Source organism: Mastomys coucha, unplaced genomic scaffold (genome assembly GCF_008632895.1).
Source record: "Mastomys coucha isolate ucsf_1 unplaced genomic scaffold, UCSF_Mcou_1 pScaffold14, whole genome shotgun sequence".
NCBI lineage: Eukaryota > Metazoa > Chordata > Mammalia > Rodentia > Muridae > Mastomys > Mastomys coucha.
In genome coordinates, this window is record NW_022196896.1 from 42,441,221 (window position 1) to 42,457,732 (window position 16,512).

The 16,512-nt window shown below is 42.5% G+C and overlaps 2 pseudogenes; both read left to right on the top strand.

The window, feature by feature from the left end:
* The first annotated feature begins 596 nt into the window (after positions 1-596).
* LOC116089060 lies at positions 597-858 on the top strand (annotated as a pseudogene).
* Positions 859-7,948: 7,090 nt separating this feature from the next.
* Positions 7,949-8,033, top strand: LOC116089555 (annotated as a pseudogene).
* The last annotated feature ends 8,479 nt before the right edge of the window (positions 8,034-16,512 follow it).

The window sequence follows — 16,512 nt, forward strand, 5'->3', positions numbered from 1 at the left end:
TTTATATCAACTTGACACATGCTAGAGTCATTTTGGAAGAAGGAACCTCAGCTGAGAAAATGTCGCCTGATTGGCCTCTAGATAAGCCTGTAGTACGTTTTCTTGATTGATGATTGATGTGGGTGGATATGGGTGGGTCTATTCCATAAGGGGTGGTACCTCCTCTGGATTATATCTTGGATGCTATAAGAAAACAGCCTGAGCAAGTCAGAAAGCAGCACTCCTCCATGGTCTTTCTATCAGTCCTTGTGTCTAATTCCTGCCTTGACTTCCCCAATGATGGACTGTAGCCTGAGAATCCTAAGCTGAAATAAACCCTTTCTCCTCAAGTTGTATTTGGTCATAGTGTTTTATAACAACAATAGAACCTGTTGCTTAGAATAGAAACCCCAAGACATCTAACTTTGATGGTTTAATTGTCTTAAAAATTAACATAACTGAGATGTAGCTCAGTGCTAGAGCAAGCATTTGCCTATGAAGCACAAGCTTGATCTCCAGCACTGAAAATAATTACCATCACATTTATTCTTCAATCTGTTGAGTCCAGATCCTCCATAGGTGCCCTTCCTACTCGTGTGGTCTTTGTAACTTCCACCATGGCATATCACAGCCAGTGCCAGAAGGTGCAGAAGGTGATGGTGCAGCCCATCAACCTTATCTTCTGATGCTTGCAAAATAGATCTCAAATTCAGGTGTGGCTGTATGAACAAGTGAGTATGTGGATAGAGTGGTGTATTATTGTCTTTGATGAGTACACGATGAGTGGATGATGCAGAAGAGATTCATTCTAAAACAAAGTCAAGAAAACAACTGGGTCAGATCACGCTAAAAGATCTGCTTCAAAGTGTTTCTAACTAGCAATGGCCAAGCGTGGGAGAAGTTGAGAAGACAGTTCAGTGTTTTTAAAGGTGTCTTCTGAGGGGAACCACATTTACTCAACTTGTTTTACTTGTGCATTATCATTAGCTAACAATAAATGTTATGAGATTGTTTTTGTGGTCTCCTATGTTTGCTGAGAAAAGTTTCAGCTTATACTTGTATTTTGGGTAACCAACAACAATTCCTTCCTGCCTATCATGAATGTATCCCAAAGAGAATATTTGAATCTATTACGCCATGCTTTGTAACCATAGCATATAAAGAACTCTTACAAGTCAACAGTTTAAAAGGCAACTTAAAAATGGGCAAAGTTATTTACTAGTTCTCCACAGAAGATATACACATGGCCAATAAACACATCCCCATAACACACAATAAGTCAGAGACAGCAAGAATGAACGAACCCCTGAAGTTCTAGTGAGACATTCCCACGGTGCATCTAGTCTGCCTTAGCTTCCCCCTCCTGCCCCCTCTTTCCTTTTTTATTTTCTTTTTATAAAAATATTTATTTATTTATTTATATTTATTTGTGATTTTCTTTTTGGAGACAGGGTTACTCTGTCCTAATTGTCATAACTGTCCTGGACTCACTCTGTAGGCCAGGCTGGCCTTGATCTCACAGAGATCTGCCTTCCTCTGCCTCCCTGGTGCTGAGATTAAAGGTGTGAGACATCATGCTTGGCTCCTTTTCCTTTTTTGATTGCTTTTCTTAAGGATTTTCTCTATCCTTGGCAACCCACAGCACATGCAGGGTAACACAGGCTATAGTCCCTCAAAAGCCTTACCGTGAGGTTCAAGAGACAAGTCTCAACTCATAGAAGATGCTACAGCATGTTGTGCTCTAAAGATCCTCTGAACACCTCACAAATCAACTGTGGCCCATGCCTAAGGGACACAGAGTAAGGCCATGTATTGAGAACAGTGGGGTGGAAAGGATACAATCGATCGCATGTCATTTCAAGTCACTCTCCTTTGAAGAACCCTGGGATTGTCTATTGACAAGTGAAATATGCTGCACAGTGACTGGCCTGGGAACTGACTTTGTTTTCTATAATTGCAGTCACATTTGATTGGTACTGTACATTTCTAATACAATCTCCCTCATCCTAAATTGGATGGCCTCTTAGCATTCATGACAGGATTTGACCTATAATATAATGTGTTTATATAACACTCTATATTTAGCATCAAGTGGAAAAGTTTGCCAATAATGAGATTTTGGAACACAGACAATTCATAGGAATCAAATCTGGCTCATGACAGCTCTGCAGCTCCTAACAATTCGTGAGAAGAGTGACCATGTAAAAGAAGTGACTGTGCAAAGTCCTGGTGTCAGGAGCCTGTTTAGAGATCCAGATCTCTCCTCTGCTGCCTCTGAGAATCCTTGTTTCCTTTCTAGACTAGCAGCCTGAGGCACTTAGACCTTGCTGGGTTGCCTTTACTTGGCAATTGTTTCATTTAACCGTTAATCCATTTTTTTCTCTAAGGAAAAAAAAAAAACACAAGCAATTCTGAACAAAATCTACCAAAGTATCACCATCATTGCCAATGTCTCCAAATCAGAAAAGCAACAGAAACACTCCAAGAAATGAAATTCCTGGGCTGGAGAGATGGCTCAGCCGTTAAGAGCACTGACTGCTCTTCCAGAGGTCCTGAGTTCAAATCCCAACAACCACATGGTGGCTCACAACCATCTGTAATGAGATTTGATGCCCTCTTCTGGTGCGTCAGAAGACAGCTACAGTCTACTTACATATAATAATAAATAAATCGCGGAGCCAGCAGAGGTCCTTGAGTTCAATTCCCAGCAACCACATGATGGCTCACAACCATCTGTACAGCTACAGTGTACTCATATACATAAAATAAATAAATAAATCTTAAAAAAAAAAAAAAGAAATGTGTGGGGAGTGGTGAAGCTGGAGAGACATTCGTCATGGCAAGATGGCGCCTACTTCCGCTGTCGACTCCTAGTAAACAACTGTTTGCGCATGTGCATAGAGAACTGTTTGCGCATGTGCGTAGAGTGAAAAAGAGGCCATGTCACGGCCCATCCGGGGTGTTACGTAGGGTGATGAGCGAACAGCCAATCATGGGCAGACACGCCACGCTGTGGGCAGACACTCCACACTGTGGTGTATATAAGCAGTGCGGATTTTGGGCTCGACCTTTTTTTCCTATGGATGAGGACAATAAATGTTGCTGCAGAAGGAACCTAGTGTCCGCATGTCTTCTTGCTGGCGAGACGACTGCGGGGGGGGGGGGGCTACAGAAATGAAATTCCCTCAGTTGTCCCTTTTCAGCAAGTTAGAGGCATACTTTGTGAGCTCTCTATACTAAGAATATTGTAGCACAGTGTGAGAGAGGAGGGGGGAGGGGGGAGAGAGAGAGAGAGAAAATTTTCTATTTAAAGTGTTTTTTTTAATTTAAAAAACAATTTTCCATATTGTGTTTAATCATTTTTTCCACCAAGACCAATATCCTACTTAGTAGATACAAACTTAGTGTGGACATGCTTTGAGAACTTAAATCCTATATGGGAGGGGTGAGACTGAGCCTGCATCCTCGGAATTTTTGCCTCCAAGCTCTGGTCTGTGAAAAGATACCTTGAGCCTGTAGAATAGGCAAAATACTGTAGATACCCTTCTTGCTTCTTTTTGTATATGACTTTAGCAAATAGTGTTTTGGTTTTTAAACCTGGACGTGTTAAGAGTTAAGAGTGTCTCCAGATGCTGCCAAGCATGTGTTTGCGGCATTCTTTATGATAACATGGGAGTGTTGCTGGGTCTCGCTCTGGCAGTTGAGTTAAGCAGCTAACATATAACTAGCTATGGGCTCTGCCTAGACATGATTTTGTTCGTCCTTGCTGCCCTCACTGTACAGGGACCAGGAAGGACAGAAAGCTTCACACACACACACATACACACACACACACACACACACACACACACACACACACACACCCACACACCGGTTATTTTTCTGTATGGCTTTAAATCTGCTCAGGGAACAGGAGCCATGTTTCCCCGGCTCTGGACGCCTGCGGTTTTTCTCAGTAGCATCATTTCGTCCTTAAATGATGGGAGAGACTCCTGGGTAAGCAGGAGAGCCCAAAGCTAGCTTTTGCCCCAAGGCTGTTTACTAAACAGCCTTTAAAAATGAACAGGACTGCAGACCCTGTGGGGACTGGGAACTCTGCACTCCCTGGAAGGCACAGAATAACCCACCCTTCCCTCTTGTTATTTTTTTTCTTCTTGTTACTTTTGAAAGGGCACTCAGATTTTCCATTTCAGAAGTTTCCAGATAACTTTACCACTTGTTCTTTATTTCATTTGGAATTGCTTAGAATATCTGAACACTTGTTTTTCTAAACATTTCAAAGCAGCTAAGGGTCTGCCCGGCGAGGAGCTCAGATCTGACTATAGTTCCATTTGAAAGATCAACCAGAAACCACCTAAGAAAATGCATTTATAACAGAAGTGTTTACAAAATGCACACTCAACCTCATGACCTGAGTTCAGTCCTTGGAATCTACATGATAGAAAGCACAGACTCTGCTCCCAAAAGTGGTTCTCTGACAACTCCCTTATCCTCCCTCTTCCGTAAAGAAAAATGTAATTTTAAAATCCCCCGAGGGTCTGGTGATGGATAGTGGTTGCCTCACATGCATGAAGCCCTGAGTTTGACTCCCCATCACTTCATGATATGGGGGGAGTCTGGTGGACGTCTGTGGAGTCCGGGGCTGGAGGCAGGAAGCCAAAGAGATCAACACAGTCCTCCGCTACACACTGAGTCTGAGTGATCCTAGAAGAAAACAATTACAGTAACAGCAAACAAAACACACAAAAGCAATGTAAAAATTCAAATTTTTATTTAGTTTCTAGCTTAAAAAATCCCAAACATGAGGCTAGCAGGATGGCTCAGCAGATAAGGGAGTCTGCCTTGCAAGCCGGTGACCGAACTCGAACTGTGGGGTGGGATTAGGGGGAAGAAGAGCCCTGGCGTTACAAAGTTACCAGCTGCTATGCCCCTGTGGCACAGGCACCCTCCAGCCATCTTTCACACCAATTCTAATAATAAATGAACATCGTAAAGCCCAAAGCACTTTGCACGTAAATATTTTTCTCTTCTTTTATACATAAATAAAATTGGAAAGTAGAATAAATATTGTAGTGGTATACAATGAAGCATACTTAGAATTGGAAGCCGGATCTTTTCTTTATTTTTCAAATTAGAACACAAAGTTACTAGATTCTGAGGAAAGTGTGTTCCAGTAATTTATCCTTCTTGCCTTCTCTTGTCACTTCCTCTCAGTGCCATTTCCTCTTTCCTACTCTCTATTTCACTCTCCTCAGGTTTTTATACAGTCATATCCTGAATATATGTGTATGTATGTGCATATGTGCATGTATGTATGTATATATGTGTGTGTGTGAATACATGTATACATATGTGTGACTATGTGCATATACATGTGTGTATGTGTTGTGGGGGCTAGGAGCCAAACATGAAAGAACACATTTTTTTCCTTATTGAGTTTGGTTCACCTTGCTTAACATACTTTCCAAATCCATTTCTTGCAGATTTTGTTTCATGTTTCTTTATAGCTGACTAAAATCCCATTGTGTATATGTGCAATGTTTTTATTACACACTATCCACCTCTTGGTGGCATCTAGGCTGGCTCCATTTTCCTGCTATGGCAACTAGAGCAACAATGACCATGGCTGCACACAGGTTTTTGTAGTAGACTATGGAAGGTTTAGGGTATGTGCCTAGGAGTGGTATACCTGGATTATACTGCATCTGTTTTGTTATTTGGGGTAGGGGGTTGGACTTCCATATTGACTTCCATATGGGAAGCACATATTTTGTTCTAGTCTTTTCTTTCTTTAATTATTTCATAATGGAGAACTAAAAACTGATCCCAGGACCTTGGGCATAGTAGCTAGGGGCTCCCCTCTAGAGCTGGGTCTTCAGATCCTAGGCCACCTTCAATGTGTCATGTGAGGTCTAGGACCACACCTCCTTAGGCCATCATCTCAGTACCTTTAAAATGAGAGGTTTAATAGGGCATTCTACAAATCAGTTGTTAGATGTGTGACATAGATAGGAGTATGGGCAGAACAAAAGGTGTTAGTTGCTTCAGTAAACACCCCTCAGGCAGTGAGCACCCCTTAGACAGTGAGCACCCCTCAAGCAGTGAGCACCCCTCAAGCAGTGAGCACCCCTCAAGCAGTGAGCACCCACCAAGCAGTGAGCACCCACCAAGCAGTGAGCACCCACCAAGCAGTGAGCACCCACCAAGCAGTGAGTACTCACCCCTCAGGCAGTGAGCACCCCTTAGGCAGTGAGCACCCACCAAGCAGTGAGCACCCACCAAGCAGTGAGTACTCACCCGTCAGGCAGTGAGCACCCCTTAGGCAGTGAGCACCCCTCAGGCAGGGAGCACCCCTCAAACAGTGAGCACCCACCAAGCAGTGAGCACCCACCCCTCAGGCAGTGAGCACCCACCAAGCAGTGAGCACTCACCAAACAGTAAGCACCCCTCAGGCAGTGAGCACCCCTCAAGCAGTGAGCACCCCTCAAGCAGTGAGCACCCACCAAGCAGTGAGCACCCACCAAGCAGTGAGCACCCACCAAGCAATGAGTACTCACCCCTCAGGCAGTGAGCACCCCTCAGGCAGTGAGCACCCCTCAGGCAGTGAGCACCCCTCAGGCAGTGAGCACCCCTCAGGCAGTGAGCACCCCTCAGGCAATGAGCACCCACCAAGCAGTGAGCACCCCTCAAGCTCACTGCGTTCAGCCACATGTGCTCCACAGTCCTGAGATTTATAGAGCTTTTGTAGCTTTGTTAACTCTATCTTTCTTCTTCCTCAAACCAGCCCAACTCACCAGCAAGTTTAGAGCCACAACCAGGAGTAAACAATTGTAAATACTAAAAACCCTCAGCTCCCAGATGAACCAGTGCTGCCTAATAACCAGTGAGGCTGCTTTCTGAGTGACTTTAGAGCCAGTTAGAGAACTTGACAAGCCTAATCAAGATCAGTCATAATCCCCAGCAACCACGGTAAGTGTTTCAGTGTGATTCTATCTGAGTTCTTTTCTTGGACACACTTGCAAGGTTTCCTTTCAAATCCAGGATCCCACTGCACATATGCCTTTAAACTTATTTTCAAATATTAATGGTGTACTCTGAGAGTTTTTACATCATGCATGTACTTAAATAGTAAGGTGGTATTTTATTCCAATGCCAAACATCTGGATGAAAAGTTAAAAAAAAATCAGTCAATTATCTAGATATTTTCAAATTCCCAGATGTTTGGCACCATGTTGACAAAACATTAAAATCGTTGACCAACGTTTTCAGCTTTTGCACAGATGTCTGGAGTTAGGGAGGCAAATTCTCTCTGAACTGACAGACGTTTTGGCAGACAAGAGGCAGAGTGCTTATTACATCCCTGGGTCAAAAGTGTTTTAAAGTTGAGCTTGTGTGTATGGCTAACCCTTCCACCATTTCACCACGAGGAAAAAGGGTGTACGTTTTAGGAACCTTGGTCTGTTCTGATGAAGGTCTGCTGTCTGTCTTTGGTTGGTTCGCTGCCTGTGGGGTGTTTGTTGACCTTGACAGTGAATCAGGAGTAGTCTTTACTCAGGCTTTGGCCTTGAGGGTCTGACTACAACATGCATTTCATTTTGTCTTCTTGGTGCAATTAAGATGGTTCTTTCTGGCTGATGATTTTATTAACAGATTGTTCTGAATATTTAAATGTCACATTAATGTGCCAATATCCCTGACAACAGTCCTGCTGAAAATACATTAAGATGTTTTAGAGGATATTTTTGGTTTCCTAATAGTCTTCTTCCTTGTGTTGTAATTCTTCTGCTAGCTCTGTTTTAGTCAGTATATATAGTTTTGTACCTATAACCCCTTTTTGACTCATTGGAAGTATAATTTCTAAAAGTTAGGTGCTTAGGGTTAACCAAATTTTATATACTTAAATATATATCTATATAATTAATTTTGAAATTGCCTCCTTATTTTTTGTTTTTTAAGATTAAAAACTGTTGTGCTTGCTTCGGCAGCACATATACTAAAATTGGAACGAGACAGAGAAGGATGACACACAAATTTGTGAAGCATTCCATATTTTTTCACTTGGCTGAAATAGCCTCCACTTTTTTCTAAGCGTTAACTGTGGCTTCCTCTACACTTAGAGGCCAACCTTGGGCCTAAACGTTGCTAATTTGCAGCTAAAGTGCCTGAGACATCCTCAAGATAATGCTACTTTTAAACTTTCTCGAGTTTTTAATCTCAAGCAGGTTCATTATAGACAATCAAGCTCGCTCACTCCCGGAGCATCTCCCCCCTTCACCTGAGAGTTTGCTCACAACTGGAGCAATCAGAGCTCAATCCCGGAGGTTCTAGCCTAAAAGTTACTATTTTACAACTAAATTAAAGGTATATTCTCGTTGCAAAGCTGTTGAAAAGGTTCCTAGCTTGGGAACTGCTATTTTACAACTCAATTAGGTGTCTACGCCCATCTGCCCGCCGCTTCACGTGGACTTAAGAGAGAGTGGATTCCAAAGAGGCTGACAATTTGACATCCACAGGGGATAAAGGCTCATCGTGGCATTGGCTATCCAGGAATAAGGTGCATTGTGAAAACCCATGTTCAGTGGAATAGGTCTCTGGTACTCTCAACCTAAGGCAGGATCATGTGCCGAGTGGCTGTGTTTTGTTTTTTTTTAAACACGGAAATAGCCCGGTTTGTAGAATTCAAACTAGCTGTACATGATTTCCAAAGCCATGTAAGAGAGTTGCTGGTAGATATTTAACTACAGGTGAGATCGCCAAAGCACCGAAAAAATTCCCAGGCAGGACTGTGGTGCACAAATATGCCCCAGTCCAGCTAATTTTTAATAAATAAGGAAAACAAAACAAAACAAAACAAAACAAAGCTTTCTTTTTCCCTTCTCTTTCAACTGCCACCTTACCTCTCTCTCTTCCAATAAACCTCACATGGAAATAAATAAATAAATAAATAAATAAATAAATAAATAAATAAATAAGGAGGAACTGTGACCCTCCTACAGCTGAGGGCTGATTATGTCAGACCCCACCTTGCCACTTATAGCCGCGCTTCTCTGCCCACCTCCTGCTAATAGCCACGCCTCTACAAGTTCCTATTATGCCGGAAGTCCCACCTCCAGACACTGAAGATGAGGCTGCTGATTGGGCCAAGTTGCTGACAGACTTGGGAGAGGCCTGTTGGCTTGCAACAAAGAGATTCAATTGATGATGGCGGACTTAAAGATTAAAAAATGTTTTTATCTTTTTGTGCATGTGTATATGCCCATACAGAAACATGTAGAGACCAGAAGAGGGTAACAGATCCGCTGAAGCTAGAGTTACAGATGGTTGAGTGCTGTCTGACGGAGTGCTGTGACCAAGTCCTGCTTGGAACACGAAGCACTCTTAGCAGCGGGACTATCTCTCCAGCCCCTTCCTCCATGCTTTAGAGACAAGAGTATTACTACGGAGCCTGACTGGAACCTGAACTTGATATGTTCCATGGATTGGCCTTGAACTTATCCTTCGGCACCAGTTCCCTCCTTACTAGTAGGTGCAGGTTTGCACCACCATACCCAGTTCTAGTTCTTGACCCTGTAGATTTTAGTTATCTTTCCGTTTCTCTTCTGATTTTAAGTTAGCATTGCTTGAGTGTATCTAGTATGTCTATGATGCACATATTAATATAAACTATTTTCATGCTGCCATTAAAATAGGTAAAAACAATCTAACTCTCAAAACTATGTGAAAGTAGGCAGTGTAACAGTGGTGAGAGTGTGAGATCATTAGTGACACCAGACTGAGTTTCTTTCTTTTATCTCTATCTCACCCACGCAGAACCAGCTCGCCAGTTTCACTGTGGTTTCTTTCAGGCTCTGATGCTGACTTGCTCAGTGGCCATGGGCAGGACATTAGCCCTGGCTTCTCCTTTTAGTTTCTTCACGCTTTTATCTGTAAAAGATTGGAAGCTTCCAAATTACCATGTTTTAAGGAATAATTTGCAAGTGCCCTTTGAAACTATAAATATTAAATGTTGTTGCTATTGTGTAACTTGATTTATGTAAAGGAGAGGCATTGAAAAATCATATGAATATGCTTTTGATTATATATATATGTGCACCCCAGTGCACATTTGAGTGCTGACTCTTTTCCGTCTTGGAAGGCAGTGTAATCTCCTCATTCTCAGTGTTAGCATCTGGTTCTATGTGTTATTTTTTATTATGATTCCTTCCTTCAGATTTATTGGGTGTTACAGTATGCTCAGTGTTCTTGCCCAGTTGCAATTTACTGATGACTTTCTATTGTGGGTAATTTTCTGGAGTCTGTTCAGCCCTGTAGGAGGTGGTTGTTAGAGGTGGTGCGCCATTACTCTTCTGGTATGTTATTGTCTTTATGTCATGGTTATGTTTGTATTTTTACATAAAAATGAAAAGCTAAAAGAAAACCAAGTGATTTAGCCAGACATTTGGAAATACCTACACAGTCACGGTATTTTCATGTTTATCCAAAGCTCTACAGTACTGGGCTCTAATCCTCAGCTTTCGAGTCCCCCTTGACACAGAAGTGCAATCATAGCCCACTGTACCAAAGCACCTTGAGAGATGACTGGACCATGAAGGATCCAACCTCATCAATGAGTTTGTCCATTGATGGATTTATAGGTGAATGGGCTATTAGGAGAATGATGGGTCCTAGGAGGCAAGAAGGTGTATTGTGGGAACTCTGTCCAAGTGTGTCTATCCCAGTTACACACTCTGGAATGGTGGAATGACTACAAGATATGTTCAGGGACCCACTGGACTTACTGTGCGTCAGACTTTAGTGGAAGCTCTATTAATCACCTCACCTCCATAAGCCCCTATTTTAGGCCAGAGAGCTACAATGCTTCTTGGGATCTCCTGAAATCTCTATCAGTTCTGAACCAGTATCCAAAAGACCTGGGGAAATCCAATTGCTTCCTTTTTCCCTGTCATGGCTTAACTAAGAATGGCCTCCATAGGCTCACATTTGAATGCTTGATCATCAGGGAGTAGAGCCGTCTGAGAGGGATTAAGAAGTGGGACCTTGCTGGAGGAAGTGTGTCTGTGGGGGTGGGCTGTGTGGTTTCAAAAGCCTAGGCCAGGCCCAGTGGTCTTCTCTTTCTGGTGCCTTCAGATCAGGACTCTATCTCCATCACCTTGTCTGCCTGCATGCCACCATGTTTCCTGCCATGATGATAATGGATTAAACCTCTGAACCTGTAAGCCAGACCCAATTAAATGCTTTCTTTTATAAGAGTTGCCATGGTTATGTTTTCTCTTCATAGCAACAGAACACTGACTAAGACCTTCCCACTACACTGTTAGCCTTGTGAAAGGCCTTCAGTCCCTCTGGGGAAGAAGAAAGTCTAACAGTAATGCTCTTAGGAAAGTCCTTTTGAGGGTCTAGCCTTTTCTTCATTCATGCTATTCTAGATTTGCAAAGTGACTAAACTCTGGGAATTAATTATTGGATCAAGATTCTCTTTTTCCATAATTCAATGTAGTCTTCATTTGTCTGAAAAAAATTTAAGAACAACTCAGCAAAATAAAATTCTGGTTTATTGTTGGACATTGTTTTACATATACATCAAACAGGCCGAAATGATAACAACAGAACAACAACAAGCAACTTCACAGACAGACAAAGAACAACGACAACAAAAGGAATCCCTTCCCGTTGGCCTGTTTAACCATCTCATACAAATCAACTACTTATAATTCAGCTAAGTAAATACACAAAAAAAGTTACTGGAACCTTTGGAATAAGATCGTTTTTGCTGTTATTGTTTACAAGGTTTTTTCTCCTTTGAGAGTATAATGAACATGACCATACCACAAGTAAAGTCAGAAGTACGACAGCTTTGAAGATGGTTTGGTCACCTGTTGTCTTTAAAAATGGTTGACCCCTAACAATATGTACAAAAGTAAAAAATACAAACAGATTTTCCTTTTAAAGTATTTTTAAGAAAAAAAAAGCAGTTCCTTGGACATTTTGTTTTTTGTTTCTTCCTTGCCTGTTGCAAATTCATGTTGGGGGTTTTGGTGGTGTGACGGAGGGAGCATGTCCTCTGCAGGCAGCACTGCCCACTATGGGCAGGGGAAGTGAAGCCTGAATAGATCCCCGTGGCCTTATGTTTAGCTTTGCTGTTTTTGTCTCTACTCACCCTCCTCAGTCTTCTGCTTCTTGGTGTCAGTATCCTCCTCCTCCTCCTCCTCCTCCTCCTCCTCCTCATCATCATCATCATCATCATCTTCATCATCATCTTCTTCATCATCATCACCATCATCATCTCATCACCATCATCATCTCATCACCATCATCATCACTATCATCATCACCATCACCACCATCATCATCATCTTCTTCATCATCATCATCATCACCATCCTCCTCCTTGTCCTCTTCTTCCTCCTCCTCCTCCTCATCATCATCATCTTCAGCTACCTGCTTGCCCATAGGACCCTCATCTTCATCTCCATTCTTTCCTTCCTGTCTTCTTCCCTTCTGTCTCTGCCTACTATCAGCCCCTGCTCCCCATTCTCATTGCCAGATGCAGCTCTTCCATTCTCTGCTCCCTCCTCAACTCTCTTCTCCTCCAAGCCGTTGGTGGTGATCTCTGACCTGGTGTCCACCATCACATCGACATGGTGCAGCATGCCTGTGATCAGATGCAGCATAGCATGCCTGGGATCAGATGCAGCATAGCATGCCTGGGATCAGATGCAGCATGCCTGTGATCAGATGCAGCATGCCTGTGATCAGATGCAGCATGCCTGTGATCAGATGCAGCATGCCCGTGATCAGATGCCGCATGCCCGTGATCAGATGCAGCATAGCATGCCTGGGATCAGATGCAGCATGCTTGTGATCAGATGCAGCCAGGAAGAATGAAATGGAGTTTGAGGACTCTGCCAGGAAAGCTGTGGAAGTCTGAGGCAGAGGAGGAGGAGGCCAGCATTGCAAGTGATTCCTGTGAGCAGGACCTGGGACCAATGCAAAGATGGCTTTTTAGAGCAGCCAGTGTGTTGTTTGAGAATTTTATTGCTTATACAGATCAAACAGAAATGTACTAGGCTTTTTAATCCATTCATGACTGGAAACACCATGATTGATTAGCCAGTACTAAAGGTCCATAAGAGTCATGTCAACATAAAGCTCGCTTCGGCTGTGCTGCCTGTGATAGGTTGGTACATTTTGCTCATGGCTTTGCATATGCTGCCCCGCCTTTGCCAGTTCACTTCTACCACCTGGATCTTGCTACTTTGGGGCCCAATTAAACCCACTGCATTTAATTCATCTAACTGATCGGTGGTGTCTCCAACCCTAAGGCCTGGCACAAGGAACTGGGAGACAACAAAGCTCTGCAAATGTGCTGGTGACCCTCTCACAGGCTAGTGAAGGCCAGGTCTTCTGGGCCTCTCCACTGTGGGGGGATAGAGTTTACATATAGTGTTGCTGTTTCCCTGAGCCTTAAAATCCCTTCATCAACACCAAGCCAAGGGACCTTTTCTTCTTCTTTTTTCTTGTTTTGATGAATGCTTCATCCATCTATTCAAGTAAACTTTTGACACTTTTTTAAAAAAACTGTATGAGCTTCTGTATTAAAACCAGACTCAGGGCAGGAGAGATGGCTCATCAGTTAAGGACTCTGACTGCTCTTCCAAAGGTCATGAGTTCAAATCCCAGCAACTACATGGTGGTTCACAACCATCTGTAATGAGATCCGACACCCTCTTCTGGGGTGTCTGAAGACAGCTTTAGTGTACTTATTTATAATAATAAATAAATCTTTTAAAAAAAAAACAGACTCTTCACTCAGAGGGCCCTTATCAATAAACTTAGCCTAGACCAGCTTTATATCTCTTCTACTACTATCCCACACCCTAAATCCATTTCCTCACATATTCCCCAAATTTCTGGTTGATTAGAAAACTCATTAAGCTCTTTAGTGGTGTAGCACACCTCCTCCTGGACTACACTTTCTACCTCCCCTCTAAGAGCCTTGTTTTGTCTCAAGTCTGGTTATAAAGCTAGAGGCAACTATTGATGGGCCCTGAGGGAAATCATGGTTTATTACACAATGAAGGATGAATTTCTTCCAAGGCAGAAAAGGCAATAAGGGTAGGGAGACTACTTCCTCGGGTGAGATGAACCCTTGAGAATCTGAGGGGTCAAAGTACTCAGCTTCAATAGGGTCCTTGTGGAATAGGTCTCTTGGTGCCTCCTAGGAATTTGGTGAAAATATTCACATTGGGCTAGGACAAGAAAGTAGGCTCAAGAAAAATACAGCTGAGGAATGTGTTCCTTGTATCTTGATCATCTTGATAAGTTCCTGAAGTGACCACAGGACCTTTGTTTATACCTTGCTGTCCTCACCGAGAATTGACCCTATTCTTTGCATCTACTTAGAATGGTATAAAAGTAGCTTGGGAAAAAATAAACTTTCCCCAGAGCTTGCTGGAGTTGTACTCTAGTATTGTCTAATTGTCTTTTCTTTCTCTAATCCTTGTTTCCTCCCTTGAAACCCTGTTGACTGACTGAGCAGGCTAGGTCAGGTCCTCTCACACATCCCCAGCCCAAGTTATTATTTCTTTATTTTTTATTATTTATTTTACCAATTCATGTCCTTACTTTAACTGCTGACACCCTCCAAAGCTAGGACTTGAACTTTCTGTGATTCCACTATACTTGGAATAATGAGAGCTTTGGTTTGATTTTCTACAACCTGAGCTCTTTGGCTGTTGGAAGAAGCTTCTCTTCCAACTCTTAGAACGTTAGACTGTTTCTGCGCATAGGGAGCCTGACAGCAGTTCTATCACTGAGATCACAGTTGTCCTTCATCGGATTCTGAGATGCTAGAAACTGGCTAACTTGATCACAGAGCTCACTCTTTTCCTTTGTCAGTTTTTCTTCAGAGATGCAAGGATCAACTAAGCAGCATCATTATTTTCCTTAATTTTTTCCACAATTTCTCAAAAAAAATTTACATACAAAATCCTCAAATTCCTTGCCTCTCCCAAATGGTGAGTTAGGATAATCCAATTAATTTGTCTCTATAAGTAAGATAATTCAGGCTTTCAGTACTCTGCTAGCTGCAGGCTTCAGTAACTGTAGGTGTGGGCAAATTGGAAAGACTATTCTAGATATTAAAAAAATTATTCTTATAATTTTATTGCTGTAGAACCATTTCTGGATATATATGAGATTTATTGCAGCCTATAGTTCTGTTCATCAAACAGTGGCCAATAGCTGCCTACCAGCCAATAATCTAAGAATCCAGTAGCTTTTCAGTCTATAAAGTGGAATGTTCCAGCACATCTTCTGATACACCAGAATCCCAAAGAACTCCATGGAGAGCCAAGGGTAAACAGGCAAAGAGCCTAACATGAAGATCAAATACTCATATACATAAAATAAATAACTAATTCACTTTAAACGACAAATAAAATTAAATTTTAATTTTAAAAGTGGAGGGGGGAAAAGACCACGTAGAAGCAGGAAGCCAGTCTTCAGTAACCCACAGAGTGCACCCGTTGATGATCATCTGCTAGGTACCTAAGCACCCACTAGGCACAACCCCCCTGGAGAATACCACCCACAGCCATGTTCCCCTTTGGTTTTTATCAACATTTGTTTTGTTCTCGAAGACCAATTCTACTTTTCAGTTTTCCATTTTGACAATGATTCTTTCCTATGGAAGTTAGGAATTAGAAGCAGAGGCCCTTTGGAGTCTAAGCAAAACACAGCACAGGCACAGGAGTTGGGAAGATTTGGGAGATGGGGGCCGAGACGAGGGCCGAGACAAGGGCTGAGAGACAGGGGCTGAGACGGGGGCTGAGACAGGGGCTGAGACAGGGGCTATAGGCGCTGGGGGCATTGGCATCTTGGCTAGGCAACACTGTCAGGCAGACTGGGGGAAAGGTAGCTCTTGAATTTAATTTTGAAATTTACTCTAAAATCCATTTAATTTACTCTAATTTTGAGACCAAATCTACCCATATGTAAATAGAAGCCTGTTTTCCAAGCATAACCAAGGCCAAATATAGCGAATGTTTCCATAGCCTGCTATCTTATGTCACTCAGAAAATGTTCTCTTCCACTAATGCTATTGCCTGAGTGTTAGCCAATTGCTAAGAGTAGAACTCAAAGTATAATATACCTAAGTATAATATACCTAAGCTTTGAGGATAATTGAAAGTTGACTTATTCACAAGGAGAAGTGACATTGGACATGACCTTATAAAGAGATTCTATGTCAGAGGGTGTGGCTTGGGTATGAACATAAGTCCAGTGTATCATTAGAAGAAATTCTAGTGTAGAATATTACATTTGCCACCATATTTCGTTGTGTTTGTATAGAGGGGTGGGTATTAGCTCCTGCTCAGAGGACAGGATAAGACTGCCATGGTGAGAAACTCCAAGGGGTTGAGAGGATGAGACTGCCATGGTGAGAAACTCCAAGGGGTTGAGAGGATGAGACTGCCATGGTGAGAAACTCCAAGGGATTGAGAGGATGAGACTGCCATGGTGAGAAACGCC